At 42.3% G+C, this 21,158-nt stretch overlaps 1 protein-coding gene across 1 annotated transcript in view; it reads left to right on the forward strand.

Moving 5' to 3' along the window:
- LOC120397007 (sodium channel protein type 5 subunit alpha-like) overlaps nt 1-21,158 on the forward strand; it is a 325,327-nt gene that overhangs the window by 173,289 nt on the left and 130,880 nt on the right. The window lies entirely within an intron of this gene.

Consider the following 21,158-nt stretch of genomic DNA (forward strand, 5'->3'; position numbering starts at 1 on the left):
ATGTCCCTGCTGTCATTTTATAGAACACTTTGCTGGCTTGCAGTCATTGTGGAAATGTTTTGCTTATTCAGCTTACAGAGTGTCTCTGACATTATGGATCTGATGGGTTTGGTGTTGATACAGTAAGCTGTTTAACAGTGGATTTTGTCCCTGTTTGCTTTATACTATTCTTTTCAGAACTCAGCATTTTGGTTTGAAGCTCTTAGTGTAGGATACCATGACCATGGGGAAAGGAATTGAAGGAAGCAGAGTGAGGCATTTATATTTGAAAGCTAAACTAAATTAAAAAGATCAGATTTATATTGAAAATATTTGATAGAGATTGCAAATTATCTTTTATGGCTGTTGACTGGAAAACAATGTAAATATTAAAATCTGGTTTTACAAAAGTTAATGAAATAGCTTTTTAAAATTTGCACTTTTTACAGATTTTTTCCTTTGAAGCTACATTTGGCCTGAAGAATTAGGAGACAGTGAATTTTTTTTTCTGCATGTCGAATATGCTTCTTTCTTGAGGGTTGGCAGAGGACCTGGGAAATTAACCTTCCCCTGCCTTTCATCCAAACAATTGTTTTACTCTTATTTAAACAATGGACTCAACCTGTGTTAAAGAAAACTGAAAATCATATCTAATAAATATGAGAGATAAGAAGTTAATATACCAGATCATTCACTGTTACTTTTGAAGAGAGAGTGGTCAAGTCCATTTTTTCCCTAGGTATTAACACTCATTGGGTATCCTTAGACAGCCTGTGTGAGGATCAGGAAATATAAATCAGATTCAGATGAGATTACACTAACATGGTATATATTTAAGCCTGAGTGCTTATCAGCAAACCTTTCCAAATGGAAAAACAGATACTGACAGAGTACATCAGCATGGATAATTCTGAAGTCACCAGCCTATCGAAAATACAAATGCTAACTTTATCGTTTTCAGGAAACAATTTTGTAGGCATGCAGTGACTGCTAAATAATTTGGAAGTGATTTATTGTAGTTTAATTAGTTCATAGGAGAAAGGGTGAGAATGTTGGGGGCGGGGTTAACCTGACAGGAGAACGGGAAGTAAGTAGGATGACAAATTTTGAATCATGAGAGTTATGTAAATGAACCACAATACACACAGATTTCACAATTTTGGTCTTAGTTATCAGATAGCAGATTATGGGTTCTGTTCTTAAAATATGAGGGTTGGGAGGGACCTCAGGATGTCATGTAGTCCAACCCCCTGCTCAAAGCAGGGCTAAACCCCAGATAAATTTTCACCCCAGTTCCCTAAATGGCCCCCTCAAAGATTGAACTCACAACCCTGGGTTTACAAGGCCAATGCACAAACCACTGAGCTATCTCTCTGCCCTTTCTTACTGCAATCAGTTGAAAAATTCCTATTGCCTTCAAGTGAGTGTTGGGTAGGACCCAGAATCTTTTACTCACCTGCTAAATAGAATTAAAGTCACAAAGTGTGTTTAGAATATGATTAGCTTAAATGAATCCTTCATCCTTCAGTGGGAGAAGGCTCCAGTCCTGTGTGCACTAATATATATAGGAGACTTCTTTTTATAAGTAACTCTAAAGCACTGGCATCTTTGTCAACAAGGATTTCAACTCATTTTGCTCCTAGTTTCTTATCTGGGTTGCAGAGCTCAGGTTTGAAAAGAAAAATATTTTCATGTTGGATTGCACCTCAGTTGGACTCAGAACTCTTTCCTAGATTCTGAGAGCATGAAGGAATGCATACCATTTCTGCATATACAGTGGGTCTTCATGCACATAAAGATTAAGTATATGTGAAATAAATGGATAGGTACTTAGAATAGTGTCCATAGTGTCTTTCCCTGCTCCATCTCGAAGTATTCCCATAATGTGGAGCATATTTACTTTTTAAACTCCTCCAGTCCTCTTTTAACCAATGAACTGGATTGGCCTTCCAAGAAGCTATATATGTACAGGTGATTCAGAGGCATAAATGTTATGATTACATGACATTTGACTTCTTGAATCTGGCTTGTATATACTGTTGTGTCTCACGAACATAAATTCTGATGTACCCTAAAGGGGACACATGGTAGCTCACTGGGTGCCCTGGATAACCTCATGCTATGTAACAGTTTAGCTGTTGGTTGGCCGGAATTTTAGTAATTCCTAAATCTTCAGTAAAAAGAGTGATCTGGAGGATGGCGTGGACTGCACCCTCAGGAAGTTTGCAAATGACACTAAACTGGGAGGAGTGGTAGATACGCTGGAGTGTAGGGATAGGATACAGAGGGACCTAGACAAATTAGAGGATTGGGCCAAAAGAAACCTGATAAGGTTCAACAAGGACAACTGCAGAGTCCTGCACTTAGGACGGAAGAATCCCATTCACTGTTACAGACTAGGGACCGAATGGCTAGGCAGCAGTTCTGCAGAAAAGGACCTAGGGGTTATAGTGAATGAGAAGCTGGATATGAGTCAACAGTGTGCCCTTGTTGCCAAGAAGGCTAACGGCATTTTGGGCTGTATAAGTAAGGGCATTGCCAGCAGATCGAGGGACGTGATCATTCCCCTCTATTCGACATTGGTGAGGCCTCATCTGGAGTACTGTGTCCAGTTTTGGGCCCCACATTACAAGAAGCACATGGAAAAATTGGAAAGAGTCCAGCGGAGGGCAACAAAAATGATTAGGGGGCTGGAGCACATGACTTATGAGGAGAGACTGAGGGAACTGGGATTGTTTAGTCTACAGAAGAGAAGAATGAGGGTGGAATCTCCTTCCTTAGAGGTTTTTAAGGTCAGGCTTGACAAAGCCCTGTCTGGGATGATTTAGTTGGGAATTGGTCCTGCTTTGAGCAGGGGGTTGGACAAGATGACCTCCTGAGGTCCCTTCCAACCCTGATATTCTATGATTCTATGAATGAGAAGTACTTGTGGCACCTAGAGACTAACAAATGTATTTGGGCATATGCTTTCGTGGGCTAAAACCCATTTCATCAGATGCATGCAATGGAAAATACTGTAGGAAGATATATATACATGGAGAACATGAAAAAATGGGTATTGCCATACCCACTCTAATGAGACTAATCAATTAAGGTGGGCTATTATCAACAGGAGGGGAGAAAAACTTTTGTAGTTATAATCAGGATGGCCCATTTCCAAGAGTTGACAAGAAGGTGTGAGTAACAGTAGGGGAAAAATTAGCTTGGGGAAATAGTTTTACTTTGTGTAATGACCCATCCACTCTCAGTCTGTATTCAAGCCTAATTTAATGGTATCCAGTTTGCACATTAATTCCAATTCAGCTGATACAGACTAACACGGCTCTAAGTCTTCAGTGTAAATCTGTACTCCCTGAAAAGTGTGTTGGTGTATTATGGTGTAAATATGGAATTCTGCTTATTGCTAGTCAGTTGACATTGGAGTTATCTTTATAACTTTGAACCCTAGATCATAGCCATGAAATTATGGTCTGTGTAACTGTTTTTAGCACCATTATACCATGATGCTGTCATCACATTGCATTTCAAGTGTTACTGATGTTGCTCTGGAGGGTATTACAAAATCAGAGGAAGAATGTAATAGGCTCTCCCACACTTATAGGAAACAGCTTCTGAAATCTCTAACTGCATAATTATGTATACAGTAAAATCTTACAAATGAGTTAGTATATTTCAGATAGAAATTTAGGTCATTGAGGTTAATAAGGCAAACTATAGACAGACAAGTTATGTTCTGTAATGAGGTGCTGTCTCATTCCCAGCTGCTGTTAGTGAAATCTGCTTGTGCCTCATCATGTCATGTGGGCTGATGCTAAGGACCTACATCTGATGCCACTTGCCTCTCAGAGGAGAATTTTGTAAGGTGAATTTGAAAATGTTAGAATACTAGCACTATACTTTAAAATGATTGACAAAGCAATGCCAGAAGTAGCAACCTTGCAAACTGCTTGTTTGCGTGCATACGCTCCCACACTTCTCCTTTAAAAGCTTTTGCTAAGTATTTTCCCTTTTACTCTAACATCCTCTAATCAGAGGCCACCAAGTTATGCCTGCCCCCTCCCCTTTCAAGCGCCTCCGGGACATCATCTTCTTCAGCACCAGGGCCCACAAGCCTCTGTCAGATTTCACTGCTGCCTTTACCCACTCTCCTCTTTCTGGGGTTATAAACATCTCAGGATGCATTGTGTTTAATTAGGGAAAACAAAGGAAGTAATCAAGAAGTTGGCCAGCAGAACATATCTTAAAGATACAGGGGAAACAGGCTTACCCTGCCAGACCTCTAGGGTTTCCCTAGTTACTTCATAGTACTTTATGGAGCATCTTAAGCCACAGAATGTGGTAAGTAGCAATGGGACCTGCAGGAGTGGTACATAATTAAGAGGACTGGGGCATGAGGCTGATACATACAAGAACCACCAGGTGGAAAGCTGCAATATTAGAGGCCAGTTATTTAGGCTTTAATGTTTATGACAATTTTACCTCAAGTTGGCTTAGGACAATTTTGTTTAAAAACAAACTCTAACTGCAGTGATAATGTAAGTGCCTAGCAGCGGAGCTGCCCGCTCATGACTTAGATGAGGTTTGAACTGGCCTGCTTTAGTTAAACCCAGTGGAAACTTTTCTGTTTAAAAAAAAAGCTAGATGTGCCTGGAGCCTGTTTTTTCCCTCACTGTTTTCATTTCTCACAAGCCTTTAATGCATATTCTTTCTGCCTTAACATCACATGATGCATGATTGTGACACACTTAGAAATATGCAAATGTCAGCATTCTTGAAACAGAAAGCTCTGTTTTCAGGTTATAACTCTTATCATGCAGGATAGAGAATCTAATCAGAAGGTTCCTTGAAATGGAATTCTGGGAGGATGATAGTAAATTCAGGTTAAATGAAAACTGTAGTCTGAAAATGGTTTTATGCCAGCATATGTCAAGCCTGTTTCACCACTGTGTTACTCTACTTTTGTTCCATTGATAAAATAGTGTAAAACTGGTTTGGCTTCAGTAGAATTTGCAGCGCTGTAAGCAGAGAATCAGGGCCAGTTACAGAAGATATGATGATCCAAGCATGACATTTCAGCCTCTCTCCCCATATTCCATCACAACAGACATCAGTGAAGGGGCACTTGCTGACAGTCCCTTGATTTGTACATCCTCAGGCAGGATGGAGTAAGGCTTTAGACTCTACAACTCACTTCCCCTGCCGCTCACCCCAAGCAGAGGCTTAGGCAGATTCCCTGCTGCCTGGCTTATTGGTACCCAGCAGACCTTCCCTGATCTGAGACTAGACCAGATGAGGCATACCAAGCCTTGATTAGTCCCCATCTCCTGGAACGGTAACAGCACCTTTCCCTTCAAGGAGCAGGGTGTGGAGGAGACCAGTGAGAAGTACCCCCTCTCCTGTAGAGAAAATGGAAGAATCTGAAAGAAACTCCCTTTCCCAAGTGACGGAAAGTCTCGTAGGCTAGCCAGTGAGAGGGGACTTGTGTGTAGAGGGGGACTGTGTGTAGAACACAGATAGTTGTATGGAGGCCCAGCAGGGGTGTATGAGATGGCAGGGAGTGAGTGGGGGGAGGCTGTGACTGGGAGTGGGGGTGTGATAGAAGCAAGTAGTGAGTGGGGAGAGGCTGTGATTGGGAGCAGGGGTGTATGAGAGGCAGGGAGTGAGTGGGGAGAGGCTGTGATTGGGAGTAGCGCTGTGTGAGAGGCAGTAAGTGAGTGGGAAGTGGGAGATGCTGCAATTGGAAGTGGGGTGATGAAAGATGCAGGGGATGAGGGGGGAGAGGCTGGAATTGGAAATGGGGGGTGAGAGGTAGTGAGGGAGTGGAGAGAGGCTGTGATTGTGAGTGGGGGTGTGTGAGAGAGGCAGGGAGTGAGTGGGGAGGGGGAGAGGCGGTGTGGGGTGTGTGAGAAAGGCAGAGAGTGAGTGGGAAGAGGCTTCAATTGGGATGGGGAGTGGTACTGAGCATGGAGGGCTCATGGTGCTGGGCTCATGGTGCTGTTTTGTTAGTGACAAAAGGGAAAATAGAATCTTTGAAGTAACATGTTTCAGGTGTTCCATATGTGGATTCATATTTTCACTAACCTCCTAGAATGTTCTGGACTTTTGTAGAATCTCACGGAACCTTCCAGACTTTCTGAGAACTACGTTTTCCTCCAACCTCCTAGAATGTTGTCAGCCATGCCCTTACGGGTATTTAAGGGGTGGGGCATCACCAGTCAGACAGTGAGATATAAGATTGAATTGAAGTTAAGTGAGAGCCCTGCTGCAATATTGTGAACCTTGTTTTGTTGTGTAATTGTGAAAGTGTACTTGTGTTTTAGGACTTGAATGTAAGTAGTGACTAATGAAGGACATATTTAATGAAAGGCCAGAGATATCTATCGAACCCATATCTCTGCAACAATATAAAAGAAATACTGTTACTTCTTTTGCCATGTTTAACACATACTGTTTGATGACTTTCACAAGTGGTGAAAGTTGTGTGGTGAGCGCAGCTTTTCAAAGCTCAGACTCATTAAAACATATCTTTGATCGACAATGGCCGATGACAGACTGACATCGCTTTCTATTTTATTGCTTGAAAATGCCATTGGCCAGTCTTTGGATCTCTCTGATACTGTGCTTCTGTTCGTGAGGGCAAAAGCGAAAAAGCGACCTTTTGAACTAAAGAACTAGGGTTAACATTCTACGGCTGTCACCTACTGTAACACGATTTAATACTGGTCCACCCAGTGTTGGTGCACAGTTCAATTTCTTGATGTTAGTACGTTTCAGTTATTCTTAAAGTTTAAAAGTTTCTATAAGCTTGGAAGAAATGAATTTTTTTTATTTGCTTATATATGGCATGAATAAATACAGATTTACAGATCCTAGCATGCAAATTATATGACAGGGATAAATCATGCGTGTAAATTGTGCATCAAAGTCATGAAATGGAAACAAATGCAATAAAAAATAAGGTATTCAGAAGTTTAACAAATGGAGGGGGAGGATTGAAGAAGCTCCTCGCCTGGGGCGTCATTTGGTCTAGGGCTGTGAGAGAGGCAGTGAGTGTAAGCGATGGGCAGGGCTGGGGTAGTGAGGAAAGAAAGGTAGTGGGGCATGGTTGATGGCAAAAGCATGGCAGAGAACGGAGTGATGGAAAAGGGAAAGAAGGAAGAACACATGCAAAATAAGTTTAAAGAAGTTAGTGCTGAATAGACTTCTCAGTGCCAGTTAGTTAACTAAAAGAGACACAGTACCATGGAATGGGACCGAAGAGATGGACTGGGCAGGGTGAGAGGGAAGGCAGTGAGTGAGAGTACTGCAGTTCCTATCAGGCAGCCAAGTGCCTCAGCCTGGCCCTGCATTGCAAGGCCTTTCTGTTTGCTCAGGCAAAATTTTACCTGCTATGATTTTGTGAGGGGAGTGTGACTAAGCTGTCTCTTTCCTGGTTTTTCTTTGTTCTGAGATGCACTATTATATACTATGTGAATAAGAGCAACTGAGCTGAGCCACAAGAGACCTACTTCTTTACACTGCCTCTGATTTAGAAGCTTATTTTTTCAAAGGAAAGCCAAGAGTCCCACTGACTTTAATGGAAGTTGTATCAGGCCTTAAAAGGTACTATAGGGACTCTATCCCTGCTCCTGCCTTTTATTTCCCAGTGCTCCTCTCCTTATCCTCTGCGTACTCTACACACTTTGCTGCTTCCTTTTTCTCCTCCTCCAATTTTTCTCTTCCTGCTGTTTTTCTCACTGATCCATACACTTGGAATGACATTTCCCTTTCAGTACACCATGCGTCCTCACTCCCCACTTCCAAAACCCACTTCCTTCCCCTTGCTTTCCAGTGTTGTCCTTTGCACCTTCTCTCACCTACCTCATTCCTCATTAATAAATATCAGAATTTATACAGGAAGGATCATTGATAATACATAGGCTAAGAAGCATTAGATTTTTATCAGTACATGTCAATAGACATCTATCTCACTGGGCACACACAAACTGAAAAAAAAATATTTTCATCCACAATAATTGAAATTTACATATAGACAAAGTAAGAAAAATGCTGCTGGAGAACTTATTAGAGTTTGACTTAAGGATATTTACTTTGTGATATTGACAATTTATGTTTTAACAGTAAAACTTTAACTTTTTGAATCTGTCTCTTCTCCCATTAAATAGTTATTGTGACAGGCCCTTCTCTAACACCCTCCCCCCACTAATTTCCTGAAACTGTGAAAATTTAAAATTGATAGACATTTTAAAACTCTTAAAAATATAACACCAATATTATTGGTCAAAATTATATTTTAAAATCTTGAATTCTGCCAAGCCTAACTATATATAACCCCTTTTCCTTTCCTTATCTCTTATCTGCACTCTGGCATAAACTGGGCAAGGAACTGGCCCTGTAAAGTTGCTTCTATAGTTGTAATGCTCCATGAATATTCGAGAAGAATAACAAAGCAAATCCAGAATGGCAGCCAGGATTTTGTGGCTTCCTCAGTAGCTTATTTATCTAGTGCCTGCGCTAGCCCTACAAAAATCCTGGCTACATAGACATTTTTATAAAATGTACATTAATGTTAGGTCAGTCAAAATATGGACCTTTTCATAATCAGAACCTGTGTATATCACAACATCACCGTAATTTTTAAAAATATTTTTAAAAGGAAAATGTCTACAGCAAAGTCTTTAATATAAAAATTTACCTTAGCTAGTCAGTGTCAAGGACTGAGTGAATTTTACAAATAAGATTAGTCAATTTAAAAATTTTAAAAAACCAACAATTTACACAGGGCCCTATTCATAGCCCCTAGGATTCATGTCTGGATCTCCCCCTTTCCACAAGGAAGCAGGGATCAGCCACCATTGCCGCAGCATCTCCCTTGCTTCAAACCTCGCAGGTAGGCAGTGAGCAGGCCAGGTAATAAGGCGCAGGACTGAGTGGGGAAGTGCGTCTTTTCCTAACACCATATTGGTCCTGCAGATATGTCCTTCCATAGCCCCCCATTGTGAAGCTGAGAACACCCCTTCAAAGTGTGTCCCAAGGACAGCCACGAGTCCTTCCAGCATGGATCCAATAGAGAGATGCCACCAGAGAACGAGGGGAAGCGCAGTATGAAGGCAAAACTAGCATGGGGCCCTGGCCTCCCAATTATCTAGGGGAGATCCACTGGGTTTATGGGCAGGAACTATGGCCTGTTTGCAAGGGGCAAAGGAATGTGAGTGCAGAACTTTACAGCCAGTTGGAAAATGGGAAGAAAAGTCTGAGGAAAAACTCGTGGGGACTTCCTACCCTGAATCCCCTCCCATGGGTGTCTACCTGAGAGGGGACCATCAAGCCCTATGTAGGTACCTAGTAGCCAGTAATTATGCATTTCATCAAGTGGTTATGTACTTGATGAAAATGTTCAAATTGTTTATTTATCTAATCACATATAGTCAGGGTTGTTTTTCCTCTCTCTTTTTCAAGTACTTAACAAAGCAAAGGAATCTGCTGCTAACCAAAGCATTAGGGATGTGATAAATATTTGATTTTGATTAGACGGGCATACCAATGTTGCTTTTTGTTCAATGTTTGCAATCAAGTAAATAGAACATCAAGAAAAAGGCACAAATGATGAGTTGGGATGCATTTCTAATTCAATGTGTTGCACAGCTCCTGTGAATATCTTTTAGATTGCATACTTTCTGATGCAGGGACTGTCTCCATCTGGGACATGATGCAGATAATAAGGAAACTAGGGAAAGAGAGGGGACCATCAAGAGCTATGTAGTTACCCAGTATACAGTAATTATGCATTTTATCAAGTAGTTATGCACTTGGTGAAAACGTCCAGATTGTTTACCTAATCACATAAATTCAGGGTCGCTTTTTCTCTCTCTTTTTAAAGTACATGACAACAAAGCGAAGGGACCTCTTCAAGGCAAATATCAAATATTTCCACTCCTCTACCTTCAGTCTCTCTAAGGGAGGGGTCAGAAGGTGTCAAGTTTCTATGTGAGCCGCTGCCTAGGTGCAGTGATGACTCTCACTGTATATAAATCCTTAGACTAGCTCAATGGATGGGTGCATTTACTTCAAGAAGTCCTGGCTTGTGGCCCAATCAAAGCCCATTGAAGTCCAGAGGAAAGATTCCAGCTGACTTCACTGGGCTTAGGATCTGGCCCTTAATGACTAGGTCTGAGACATTACCAGACATCAGGAGTATCTGTACAAGGCACTGTTCAGCACCACTTGTTCGCTCACTCCTTGTATGGGCTGGAGGAAGAGCAAGGCGGAACATGGACTTAGACATGTGGGAATCTTCCCGAGCTGTACATGCCTGCAACTGCAGGTCAGAACCAGACCTGAAAAGGGCCTTTGTATAGTGCCATCATTTATCCCTGCCATAAGACCAGTGACAAGGGTCAATAAAGTACTTCTGTGCTCTCGACAGATGCGAATTCTAATAGGAATGGCTGGTGGAAGTTTTAGTCCAAAGGTCAGATTTCAAGAATTTAAGTGACAAAAGCTTGTTAGAGCTGTCACTATGGCAGTAAAGGGTGCGTGTTGGGGACCAAAGATAAGGTCAGTAGCTTTTGTTTGAAGCACAGATAAGGTCAATGACTGAAGGTCTGTCAAGATGCCAGCATTTTTAGAACACGAGAAGCATTTTGCAACAAATTTTCAAGACTTGGGCATCTTTTATTATAAAATTAATAAAGGATGCTTCATCCCAGAGGAATGAGGCCTCAATTCATTAAAGTTTCTTAGCCCCAGAAATGCATGAACATGGAATTAGTACACTGGCTACTGTTTATAGAAAGATTCCATAGGTTTTCTTTTCTTTTCAGATTTTCTTTACACCGAACTAGAACTGCTGTGGCCAATTTTCTTGTTTTTCATTATATTTCCCCAGGGATGTACCACCCAAAAATTGCAGCTGAGTTTGGCCCAAATGATGCAATCCTGAAATAACTAATTATTTAGCACTTAATAACAAACATTTTCTCATTTAAATGCAGGTGAAACATTTTTTTAAAAGGAAGAACTGATTAAGGGGGTTTCTAACAAGTGCCACTTCAAAAGTAAAACAATCTCCTTGGAGGGGAATACAGTATTTATAGGACAATTAACATAAATTAAGGCCCAAAATTGCAAAAAAAAGAAAAGTGTGTACTTTAGCAGAAAACTCTGGGGAAGATTTTCATGCCCGGAGTCTTCAGTTGGGATTTAGTAGGAACTTATGGAGAGGATGAATAGTTCTCTTCCCTGTCCCATGTGGCAGCAGTCTTCTTGCATAGGAATTGACCAGAGGTTCATCTAGTCTAATATCCAGTGACCAGCACCAGATGTTTCAGAGGTAGGTGCAAAAAAATTCAATAGGGTTTTGCTGTCTTCTGTGTACACTCACAAAAGACCCCATTCATTTGATGAGAAACCAAATAGGGGTAGATAACGGGTAGTAACAGGAGATGCCTAGTAGGCGGGTACTTAAACTGCATCAGCCCATAATTATGAAACACAAAATCTAAAGTTTCTCTTTATATTTCTCTTTGCAATAAGATTATTGTCACTGGAAATTAAATTCTTCATATAACCCTTTATTAAACTAGTATGGTCAAGTCAGCTCCTTTGGAAGACCTTCTTTTGAATTCCATTGTTCTTTCTCAGTCTTTTTTGGCTACATAGTCTGTATCATTATTTCATGCATGACATCGCCCAAGGTTTTCCAAAATAGGTGAAAGAATCTGTGCCGGCTCATCCACGTGCCATCAGAAGCAAGCTCTTATTGTAAAGAATAGAATGTAAATTGAAACTTACCCTTATTAGGATTAAAAATGGGTCGTGGCCAGGCTTCTTCATGCTTACAAAATGTTTACAAAATGAAAGAATTTATTGTTGACTTCCAAAAAGAAAAAGATGTAACATTGTGTACTAAAGGTGCATGAAATAGCAACGCCTTGCTAGTGCTTAGTTTCCTACAGTCCCAAATTTAGAGACTGGGTATATTTTACAATGCAAAATGATTCCATTTCCATTTTAGACAGTGACTATCAGTTTTATATTAGAAAGTCAACAGTGCAGTGTCTAGCCAGAACAGTCTTAAAGGAAAGTGAAAGACTCGCTCTATGATATCCCTAATTAAATAATTGATTCCTGTGTTAACTACAACATGGTGTTTGGTGTTGAGTAATTATGGTAACCAATAGTTTGGGATGTGTTAATATCTTGATATAAGAAGTGTACTTGGTAACAGTCAGTTATAGAGATTTGCTTTTTATTCATGGAAAAACTGAGCAAGTATCTTGAGTGTTGGGAGCAGTTGTATATTTGGTTTCAGCTTCACAGATAAAATTCAATGTTTGTACAGGATGTGTACTAGTGTCCGGGGACTCCTCATTAAGGAATCTGAACAAGATTTCCACAAGCTGATATGGCTTATTGGAGTGCAGCACTTGTGCCTTAAACACAAGAGAGACAAGGTGGGTGAGGTAATATCTTTTAGTGGACCAACTTCTGTTGGTGAGAGAAACAAGCTTTCAAGCTTGTCCAGAGAACTCGTCTTCAGGTCTGGGAAACCCACTGTGTCACTGCAAAACACAAGGTGGAACAGATTGTTAGCATAAGTAGTTAACATATATTTCAAGGGACCATTCCAGGTGAAGCGGCCTGTTAACACCACTCCAATGGTAGAGAGGAAAGGAAGTGGGGGAAAAGCAACTGGTGTTAGAGGGTTGTTAGAGGGTTACAGATTGTTGTAGTAAGTCCTTTCTCTCTGCACCTGAGTGAATTCCACCCTAAGGCCTCATTTCTGCATTGTTATCCATGCTAGCATAGCCATCAGCCCACTACACCAGACTGGGGCCTATGCAGTCACTTGCTAAGAACCTCCAGATTTACCCTTTTAAATTTAATACTGTCATTTTTCTGTTCATTGTATGGTAACTCAGAAGGCTGGTGTTAATATCAAGAGGCTGCTGTGGTGGTTTTGATGACACTTTTGATGACATAACACAAACATAATATTAAGCCCATAACATCCCTTAAATAACTGCCTTGCCAGAATAGGCTTAACAACACACTTGGCTGAGACCAATTTTGCCATTCTAATTGTCTTATTTTGTCTCTAGATACCTGCTTGAGCTGGCCTAAATAACACTATTAGAGTTCTAATTGTACTGGTGAATTATGGTCTCTTTTGATGTCTGTTGAGCACCCTGTGGGAACATGTGTGAATTTACATCATGGCTGCAGTATGGAAAGGATTATATCTGCCCACCACCAATATCTGTCTCTCTCTGTCTCTCACAAACACACTCACTCACTCATACACACACACACACACACACACACACACACACACACACACACGTGCTAGGTTACAGAAAGGGGCAGTGATTTTGCATGCAAGAAGCTGCTTGTGTGGAACTAGAGCACCTAGTGAATCTCTGTGGAAATGATGTCTCCAAGGCCTTGCAATATGCAAATTCCAGCTCTGGTGAGAGTGCGCCTCTGATGATTGGGAGTTTTCATTCTCATTGAGCCTTAGAGTCATCTTGGAGAAAACAACTCATCTCCTAGAAGAGGTGCCTGAGGTGTTTCACCTTCCACTGACTGCCACACACCTGAGGGGCTAGTGCTAAGAAGCAGGGAACTCTTTCCAGGTAATACTAGCCTTGCTTCCATTTATAGTGACATTCCTGGCTGAGTCTAGCCAGGACGTGGCAAAGGTTTTGTGTAGTTCCCCTGGTTAGAGAGATTGTTTTGTAAGGACCATACTGTGAGCCCCTTAACTCGCTGAACAGCATCCCATGTACCAAAGACAGCACCGGACTCCATTACTAAATGGAACACAGGTCGATCCAGTGGGATATAGAAGCCTGTGGGTGAACATCTCCGAGGGATTGTATCCCATCAGTGCCTCCTCCCCAACATCACATACGGCGGAGCTGCTGGCTCAGCTGCCTTCCCAGTGAATGGAAGGGTGTGTGTGTGTGTGTGTGTGTATGTACACGCACGCACGCCCCTGTGCCCCAACCCCACTCCCTGGCTGGCATGCTGGGTGGGCAGAGCAGAGCAAGCCCCCACATCCTGACCCTGCTGCCAGGGAATCAGAGTTTCTATTTTATCACCCAGCTCTGAATTCTATGGTGATGGAGGCCATTAATGAACAGGGTAGACTGCATAGCTCAAAGACTACCCTGTACAGAAAGGACTGTACAAGGCTCAATCTTTTTGGTCACCGATCTTTCAGGGGCAGCTCTAGAGATTTTGCCACCCCAAGCACGGCAGGCAGGCTGCCTCCAGCGGTTTGCCTGCGGAGGGTCCGCTGGTCCCGCGGCTTCGGCGGACCTCCTGCAGGCCGCGGGACCGGCAGACCCTGCGCAGGCACGCCTGCGGGAGGTCCACCAAAGCCACGGGACCAGCGGACCCTCCGCAGGCAAGCCGCGGAAGGCAGCCTGCCTGCCACCCTCGTGGCGCCGGCAGAGCGCTCCCCGCGGCTTGCTGCCCCAAGCACACACTTCGCGTGCTGGGGCCTGGAGCCGCCCCTGCGATCTTTCTCTTCAGTCATGCTTCAGTTCAGAATAGCAAACCATCAAGCACTTGTGGCCAAATACGATTATCTGAACTATAACAAACGTAATTCATTTATTGAGCACCTGCCAGAGGAACATCATGACCAATTTAAAGTGGTTATACAAGAGGGCCAGCTTCTGGCAAGAACATCGCTCTAGACCTCTTTGGATGCTGCAGATACATCGGCTCGATCGATATTCACGGCAGTGGTCATAAGGAGACCATCTTGGCTGCAGCTGTTGTGCTTCCCGAGAGAAGTTCAAAGCACCATCAAAGCACCTTCCTTTTGATGAGTGCAAGCTCTCTGCAGACTCGACAGATACATCCCTCCACACATTAAAAGACTTGAGAGGCACACTGCAATCCTTAGGGATTTATACTGCTTTAAATAAGAGATTTAGTAGGTCTCAGATGGCACAAAGAGCATGCCTAGCCCTGTATTCAACTTACTGTAGACCATCTAAGCCCCCATGCAAGAGGCCAAGCTACTCTGTAAAGAAACCACCTTCAGCTGCAACCATATCTTCCCGACCCTCCCTTTCCTCCTAGCGACAGTTTTGATGTATTGGGTCAGAGTCTCAACCGCCCAATCAACATGATTTTAAAGCTGTAACATAATATGCTCCCCCCTCCTTTTGGATGATGCCTCTCCTGCTTTCAAGCAACATGGGAGAATATAGCATCAGACAATTGGGTTTTGTAAGCCATAACATTTGGATACACTCTCCATTTCAAATCTATCCTTCCTACACGTTCCCCCTCCCCATCCCTCTTCAGGGACCCTTTTCATGATCAATTGTTGTTGCAGGAGGTTACCTCACTTTGATGTTTAGGGGCAATAGAACCAGTTCTTGTATAGCACAGGGAAAGGGATTCTGTTCAAAGTAGTTCCTGCTTCCCTGGAAGAATGGAGGATGCTGACCAATTTTAGACCTCAAGTCTCTTAACAGATGTGCAAAACAGCTGAAATTCAAGATGGTGACCCTTTCAGCAGTAATTCTCTTATTAGAATTAGGAGATTGATTTGCGACTCTCAATCTACGAGACGCATACTTTTATATTGCTAGCCACACTTTACACAAAAAGTTTCTTCAATTTCTAATCAACAACAAGCACTACAAATACGGGGTGTTTCCTTTCGGCCTATGTTCTGTCCCCAGAGTATTCTCAAGGGTTCTGGCAGTAGCTGCCGCCCACCTACATTGTTTGAGGATAGTAGTTTTCCCACATCTGGATGATTGGCTGATCGGGGCGGATCATATGAGGAAGTGTTGGTGGCAGTAAAGATGATGTGGTCTCTGTTTGGCAGCCTGGGTCTCCAAATAAAACTCAACAAATCCATTTTGACTCCCACACAAAATCTAGACTTCATAGAAGCTTCCCTGATGCAGTGAGAGATAGAGCAATACCTCCTTCCTAGCAGATTTTTCAGAGTAACAGATCTCATTTTGAGGATTCAGGGCAGTCCTGGTTTGTGGTATCTGAGTGCCTGGCTGTAGATAAGATTTTTTGGTGTGTCTGGAGTGGTTACTGCATCTGTGAAAGTAAGTGTAGTGATCTGTGGGTTTCTCATGTATAGTTGTCTGTCCAGGACAGTTGATGCTGGTACGGGTGTGTTCTACAGAGAGGTTGGTGGATGGGTGGTGGTTGTTGAAGTTGTGGTGGAAATCTGTGAAGGAGCTTAGGTCATAAGAACATAAGAACAGCTGTACTGGGTCAGACCAAAGGTCCATCTACCCCAGTATCCTGTCTGCCAACAGTGGCCAATATCAGGTGCCCCAGAGGGAGTGATCCTAACAGGTAATGATCAAGTGATCTCTCTCCTGCCATCCATCTCCATCCTCTGATGAACAGAGGCTAGGGACACCATTGTTACCCATCCTGGCTAATATGGACTTTATGGACTTAGCCACCATGAATTTATCCAGTTCTCTTTTAAACGCTGTCCAGAGGATGAAAATATCAGTATATCTCAGATACATCATTGGCTTCATGCTGCATTTTTCCAGAAATTCTTCCTTAAGGTGGACCATGAAGAGGCTGGCATACTGTGGAGCCATCCTGGTATCCATGGCTGTTTGGTAAAAGTGTTTGTTGTTGAATGTAAAATTTTTATGGGTGAGGATGTTTGGCAATGTGGTCGGAGTGGATATCTGAAGGCTGTGCTTTGGCTTGTAGATATTTGAGGCAGAGAGCAATGCTGTCATTGTAAGGGATGTTGGTATATAGGGAGGTGACATCCATGGAAGGATGGTGTTCTAAGGGAGGTTGTTAATGTTGCAGAGTTTCTGGAGGAAGACTGTCATGTCCTGGAAGAACCTTGCCTTTGTGTGGTATGTGGTTTGAGGATGGTTTCTGTAGGTACTGATATTCCTTCAGTAAGAGTGCCATGGCCAGATATGATGGTCTGCCTAGGTTCCTGTTGTTTGTGTATCTTGGAAAGAATGTGGACAGCCGGTGGGATGGGTTTGTGGGGGGTGAAGTTATAGAGTTTCTCTTGGGGTTGATCGGGAAGGATTGGATGATATCCTTAAATTCCTGGGTGAACCGTGGTGTGGGGTTTCCTTTGAGTTCTCCATAGTAGGTGGTTCTGGAGAGTATTGGTTGGCCTTGTTAACATAGTCATCATGGTTGAGAACTATGATGGCACCCTCTTGATCTGATGGTTTGATCACTATCTGGTGGTTGGATTTCAGGGACTATATCTGTCTGTTCAGTGGTGGAGAGACTGTGACAGGATGTTGTTGAGAATTTCACAGTCATTTTTTTTCCTGAAGTATTCAATGTAATGATCAAGTGTGTGGGTTCATCCAATGTGGGGTGTCCAGACAGATGATTTTTTTTTCTTATTACCATCGCTGGGGATCTGGTATTTCTGGGTGGTGGTATCATTATTGTGAATGAAATTTTTGAGGTGGAGTCAGCAAAAGAAGTCTTCTCATTTTCCACATGTTGTTGTAGTATCAAGTTCTGTGCTGGGGCAGAAGTTCATTCTCTTGGAGATTACAGATAATTCAGCTGCAGTTGTGGGTAGTCTTGATAAACTGATGATGTTGAGTTGTTGTACACATCCATTTGGTGGGTCCTGGTACTATGGTTTCTCCTGGAGGTGATGTTCTGTGCTTTGTGGAGTTGTTGTGGTTGGTTCTACTTTTTGTTTTTGTATTGGATGGCTTTCATCAGTTTATATATATATGTATGTTATATATAATTGTTTTGGGTTTCTTGCATGATAACTTTCAAGATCCCTGGGTCCTACACATGTCTATCACATCATCCAATACACTAAATGTCTCAATCATTACATGAATGAAACCAGAAAATCACTATGCTCTTAAATGAACTCACAGAGGAAAATGATAGCAGACAAAAACACCATATAACTGGTGGACGAACACTTCACAAAACAATCATTCCATATGTGACTTCTCAGTCCTTGTCCTCAAAGGAAACCGGCACAACACCATCAAAAGGAGAGCCTGGGAGCTTATATTCATAACTTTGCTAACCACTAAAATCATGGTCTTAATGAAGACAATAGATTTATGGCTTATTACAACAATCTGTAACTCCCTACCTCCCCTTTTCTGTCCTATGACTGCAGAGGTATTAACTGGCCACTTCACCTTGAAAGGTCTCTTACAATATAAGTTAACTATTTATGCTAAACAATCTCTTCCACCTTATATTTAACTGAGAAAGAGAGTACCTTTCCCATACCTGCAGAAGAGTTCTGTGTAGTTCAAAAACGTATCCCTTTCACCAACAGAAGCTGGTCCAATAAAAGACATTACATCACCTTGTCCCCCCATATATTTCTCACGCATCATACAAGGATGTAGTGAAGGGTAATTAATGGGTCTGATTCATCACTCTGTTACTCCAACGAAGTTACACCAGTGTAAAATGGGAGAAATGGCAGTGGTGACTCAGGCCCGTTAATTACACTTCACTATCGTCCCATGTGACAAGGGAGAGTGAGATGGGGGCAATTCTACCTGCCAGCGAAACACAGACACATCTGGGGGAGCACAGCTGTTTGTTTAACATCACTGATCTACCTTACATAATTTATTGAGGACAGGATGTGCAGAAGAATGTTGCATCTGCTCAAAACTGCAGGGAAAATGTAATATAATTACTTGAGACTATAACAGGGTTAAAAAAAAAGCTAGATAAGTTCATGGAGGATAGGTCCATCAATGGCTATTAGCCAGTATGGGCAGGGATGGTGTCCCTAGCCTCTGTTTGCCAGAAGTTGGGAGTGGGTGACAGTGGATGGATCACTTGATGATTACCTGTTACGTTCATTCCCTCGGGGATACCCGCATTGACCATTGTCGGAAGACAGGATACTGGCCTAGATGGACCTTTGGTCTGACCCAGTATGGCCATTCTTATGAGATGCAACCTACATCTCAGATATAGGATACAACCCTTACAAATAATGACATGGGATCTTTAATGGACCAAGTGATCAGAATCTTAATTTTACCCTCATCCCAAAGACAGCATCTCCAGCAGTGCAATGCCCGCTAGCACCATTCTAGTTTATTGATTCAGAACTGATTTACAAGATAAAATTAAAATTCTTTCAACTTCTTAGCTATCAAGATAGACGAATTGGACCATATTCTACTCTCTCTCCCTAGTGTAAACCATAGTAACTCTACTGAAACCATTGGAGTTACACCAGTTTTACATCAGCATATGAGACAGAAACAGGCCCATTATATTTACCCAGTCTTTTCTCTGTGGCTAAAATATCATTTTTATTAGCATAACAAATTGCAGGCCAGATCCTCTATGGAGCTATTCTGATTTATACTAGATGAGGTTCTAACTCACTGTTTTCATTATATTTCAGTTTGTTAAAATTAACAAATCAATAGACAGGGACATTGTTTTACAAATGTAACAATGACGAGTTGATGAGAGGAAGTTCCTACCGAATGTCCAGCATCACTGTGATTCATCAACATCAGCACCCAGGTGCCTTATGAATGTCTCCCATCCAAGCGTCAACCCATTTTGTAATGTCAAGCACAGTCACCTACAGACATGGTGCGCAGCCAAGAAAACCATATCCAAATTGGCACTTATTTTCATTGCTACATTTTTAAGTAATTGGTGACAAACTGTAAACAAAGGCTCTTCCTTCTCCATCCTGTATTCTCATTCTGTTGGATTGTGCCGTGAGTCCATAATGCTGAATTTGTGATATCACGATCATTTCAACAGCAAGAGACTGAGATGTCACAAGCCTTGGATTATGACTTCGCTGCAGGATAAAGGAGAAACTGGGCTGGGAGAGAATAAGCCTCTTATCCAAGCACGAATAGCTGAAATAATAGAAAAAGGAATATAGAAAATAACTGTGCATGTAAATTGCTTTTTGCAGAATTGCTCTCTCTTTGTAAATTTTGCCCCAGGGTGAAAATGTACAAAGGACTAGAAAATATACTTCCAATACAAGAAGTAATCCTCCGCTGGCAGAGAAATGGACTAGATGACCTTTTATTATACGTTCCTGGCTCTAACTTAGAAAAGCCCCACTCGGAGTTGTTTGTTTGCAGCTTCTTAGATTTCACTGTTGTAAAAAAATTATTATTTCATGGCATTTAGTTTTCTAAAAATCATACAGATCTTAAAGCAGGAGATTGTAACTTTACAGTCTGCCCTGAGTAAGGAGCAGCATGTAGCTACGCTACACTACACCAGGAGCAGACCAGACAACAAACTGTGACTAAAAGAGTCCCAATCCCTCTCCAACTCCCGTTTTGATCTCAGAGCATTTTACTCTGCTCATGGAATGTTTTACTCCTCTGCACCTAACTGGCTACTCTAGCTAGCAGGTGGGTAGGAGGAGAGTGATACTGCGCCCTTCCTGCCCCCTTCCCACTCACAGAAGGGAATATCAAATGAGTAGACCTTGGTCTCCTGACCACAGCCAGAGTCACAATCTGAGCAGGCCAAATATAGAGCCTTACTCCCACTTACTCACCTGCAGTTGAGTAAAGGCTTTAATAATCTAACCCCACATTTTTTCTTGTTTTGCAAGGCAAAGTGATACAGGTAAAATCAAATTTAACACAGGCCAGACTTTTACCACACTCCCGCTAGAAAACCTGCTTACCTGTCTATCTGGAGATTCCTCTTGCATATGGTGGAATCCTCAGAGACCTCATAGCAGCTCTATACTTTTGCTTCTGTCCCCCACCCCTTGCAGGAAATGTGATTGGGGTAAATGAGCAATCTGCCAGAATGGTCCTATAGGTCGGTGAGCAGCCAGGCATAAATTAGAGCTGCCTTTGCCCTGCTCTAACTTGTGTTCCCAGATTTGATTACCTTAAAGGTAGCTTAAAGACACCTTTGGCACCATCCCCCGTGTCCTGTCCATGGTATGGTGTTGCTACCCTTACTCCTGTGTTGCTGCTGGTGGTGGCTCTGCCTTCAGAGCTGGGAACCCAGCTTTGAAGGCAGCGCAGAAGTAAGGCTGGCAATACTGCAACCCCCCTACAATAGCTTTGCAACCCCTTTTGGGTCTGGACCCTCAGTTTGAGAAAAGCTGATCTAGAAGATAGAACACTGGACTGGCACTCCATTTCTGTTCCTGGGTCTCACACGGG

The sequence above is a fragment of the Mauremys reevesii genome, linkage group 2 (assembly GCF_016161935.1).
Source record: "Mauremys reevesii isolate NIE-2019 linkage group 2, ASM1616193v1, whole genome shotgun sequence".
Lineage (NCBI taxonomy): Eukaryota > Metazoa > Chordata > Testudines > Geoemydidae > Mauremys > Mauremys reevesii.